Below are 3,462 nucleotides of genomic sequence, written 5' to 3'. Positions count from 1 at the left end.
AGGCAATATGCCTGTAGTGGCCCAAGCCAGAGGTCGGGGGGGAGGGGCTAGAGCATGCCTTTCTGCTCGGCTGGAGCAGACAGCTTGGGCCAAGGCTAGCCTGTCCACCCTGCAAGGGGGTGGGGGTTTACAGGGGAGGTGAAAAGCATCCCGTGATGCTGGGGGACTGTGCATTAACTTGAATCTGGAGGGGATCTGGGACCAGACATTCAATACACAAATTTAACCTAAATCAGTGAAGTCTGATACTACATCCATCCAGGTCTATCTTAAACCAGGTGGCCATTTTGAGAGCAGTTTGTGTGTGCTGCACTTCTGGGCTAGGAACAGACATTACACATAAACTGGTTTAAGTGATCAGAAACTGGTTTAAACCTGTAACAGAACAGATGTTCAGTGCACATAAACCAGTTTGAATGGTCGAATGGTTCGAAATGGCCGAAACTGGTTTGAGATAAACCTGGCTGAATGTAGTATGAGACTTTACTGATTTGGATCAAACTGGTTTATGCAATGTCTGTCCCAGACCCCCAGCAACTTAAATCAGAGTCCCCCAGCATCCCAGATGCTTTGCAGCCCTGGGCGGGGCTCTCTGCTCCAGAGTTGGGCTGGCCTCGCCCCTCTGCTCCCTGGCTGCAGCTCTGGCAGAGACTGCAGGCACAGTGGCATCAACCTGGTTTCTTCCTGCATCGCCCCCCCCCTTCCTCTCTCCCACAGCACAGACCGTAGCCAGCACATGTAAGGCTGTGTAAGGCAGACAGGACAAAGTGTCCGCTTAGGGCTTGTTGATTAGCTCCAACAAGCCCTAAGCAGACACTTTGTCCTGTCTGTCACGCCCCCCGCCCTCTCAACTCAGCACTATGTAAGGGAGGGAGGGCTGCTCTAGCACCCCCTGGCTTCTAGCCTGAGCCACTCAGGCTAGAGCCACTCAGGCCACTGTGGCCTGAAGTGGCTCAGGCCTGAGCCACTGCAGGCATGTGCCTGCATTTCTTCAGTCCAGAGGGGATGTCTGTATACTTACAAACTGGTTCAGCCTAGCCAGGTTAGACTAACTTGCAAAGACTGAATCAATCCAGGCTCAGGCTTTTTAATGTCTGTCCGTAGCCCTGTTGTGTTACAGATTTGAACTAGTTTCTGATCACTTACCTAGTGTATGTGTAATTTCTGTCCCTGGCTGGTGCTCAAATCTACAAATCCTGTGGTTTCAGAACACAATATCTGAGTAGTTATTTATGCTAACCATTCTGCAACATCTTTATTTCTAAAGTGAAAGGCCACAAAGCCCCTTGCTCCTTACAAATAATTTCCATACCGTACACGTCTCCAGAGCTTCCTATGTAACCTTATCTGAACTTTAGAAGAAGTGCTGTGTCTTAGCTAGTTATCAAGTACCAAGCCCATTGTTAGCACATAACATATAAAATTAGGCAATCAGAACATTTTATGATAGTTGCAACTTGATCTGTGTTTAAAGATCATTAAACATGAGATCAGGGACAATTCTGGGGAGCACAGAAGGTAAACAAAGCCAGTCTGAAATTTCTGCTCCTTCCCAAAGGGAAAAAGATGAGTAAAAATCAATTATGCCTGTGTAGGAAGGCAAACTAGAGCTTAAATATTTAAGGAGATCAGATTTACACCAACGTCACTTTGAATAAATTGTCACGGTTTATAAAGCAATCTTAATACTATGCCCTTCCTAAGAGCTTACTGTGCCTATTCCAGATGGTATTTCCCATGCCACAATGTTTTCTGCAGGCTGTTCTCCCCTCCCAACTCATTTTTCAATTCAGTTGCCAATTAGATGCAACACTCACTGTTAAAACTTTTCTTTTTTTAACCTTCCTGGATAATGGTTCTTTCATAGTTGATTATTTCACACTGTGCTCCTTACATTAGACTGTGAGATGTAAAACTTCGTATATTCAAGGCCATTAAAGATTAAGACAGTATAGAGACGAGTGTACTTTATGTGTTTTAAATATACTCTGCAGCTCTGGATTTGGGTTGGAAAGTTAAGAGGAGAAAGAAAATATGGTTTAGTATATAGAAAAGGAACATAGTTCCATAACAGAAATATATTGATTTTGCTGTTCAGAGCTGTGGAGGCAACAAATTAGGTGCCACAGAGATCAGAGTTCAAGACAGAGATATGCTCCATGCTCTCAACAGCAGCTGGAAAAGATGAGCCTTTTCCTTACCCTGGTTTTGAAATGGCATAACTCTACTGACTTCAATGGAATCACTCCAGATTTACCCAACTGGAAATGTGCAGAGAATCAGGATCACAATGCTCAAATCTGTCCTTACAGCCTGCAATGAACTGTTGCCAGGGTCGGTTTTACTATGGTTTGCATGCAGTTCCCCCGCCCTTTATAAAGGCAGGGCCATGGAAAGCCAAAAAATGCTAGGTGAAGTTTACAGATACAAAAACCTGCCATGTGCAGCTTTTCTTTGTTCTTAGCCCCATCAATAACAATTGGAAACTCAATGAAAGAAAATGTCTGACTAAAAAGGAACCTTGATTTGCAGCATTTAGAAGACCAGATGGAAATGGGGATCGGTGAGAGCCCGTTGAGAGTGCTCTCTCTGATCTGCTGTATTCTGAATGGGGGATGACATAGTTAAAGGACCAATAACAAGACGTTATGTTCACTGATATATTAAATTATTGTATGTTCTACGTAGTATGACTTTTTTTTTTTAAGCAGTGGACTCTAGAACCAGCACTTTTTTCCCCTTTGTAACTCACTTAAATGAATACCAGTACAAGAAAATATAAAAACCTGTTGGAAGGCTGCATTCTTCTAAGCAATCTTTGCCTGTGCAGTAAACCCTTTATAGAATAAACACTATGAAATGAATATAACTCAGACCCAAACTCAGGTCCAAATGCAGAGAGCTTTATATAAAATCATAGGCTTGTCATATGCATCTACAGAAATGCACATAAATCTTTCTGTGCCTTAGCCATCTGTTTTGCCCAGAAATTGCTTAATGTGCCATACAAACGCTTTCAGATGGATAAAAAGCTAATAGAGAACTCAAGGTTTCATAGAGCTGAATCTTACATTGAACTAAGTGCTATTTTTTATACATACCTACAGAGGCTGGCATCTCCCCCCACTGTAAAACAGTTTCTTTTGTGAAGTGCCCATATATATCCATTAGTATTGGGGAGGAGGATGATGGCATGTGGGCGAATAATTCCCTAGATCTGGAATCAAATTGTACAAAGATTTATATCAGGAAATGGATTGAAATTTTAGTGACTGCATCCATCTAAGAAGCTTGGCAGAGCAATAAAAACAACTGGCTCGCAACTCAGAGAAAGTAAAAGAAATCCCCATGTTAAGAAAGGCTATATAGTTTGCTAGATAACTTTCAGAGTAGGCTTCCCTGCCCTTTTAGATATTATAGTAGGTTTGTAAAGAAGTCAATGTTCAATATTTCACTTTATAT

At 42.5% G+C, this 3,462-nt stretch overlaps 1 long non-coding RNA gene across 1 annotated transcript in view; it reads right to left on the bottom strand.

Annotated features, from left to right (window-relative positions):
* Positions 1-3,168, bottom strand: part of LOC112551835 — a 20,077-nt gene extending 16,909 nt beyond the window's left edge. The window contains exon 1 of the long non-coding RNA XR_003096141.1: positions 3,102-3,168. This is a non-coding gene — a long non-coding RNA (uncharacterized LOC112551835). The remainder of the gene's footprint in view (positions 1-3,101) is intronic.
* Positions 3,169-3,462: the final 294 nt, after the last annotated feature.

The sequence above is a fragment of the Alligator sinensis genome, unplaced genomic scaffold (assembly GCF_000455745.1).
Source record: "Alligator sinensis unplaced genomic scaffold, ASM45574v1 scaffold1388_1, whole genome shotgun sequence".
NCBI classification, from domain to species: domain Eukaryota; kingdom Metazoa; phylum Chordata; order Crocodylia; family Alligatoridae; genus Alligator; species Alligator sinensis.
This window is presented reverse-complemented; position numbering and strand designations above follow the sequence as displayed.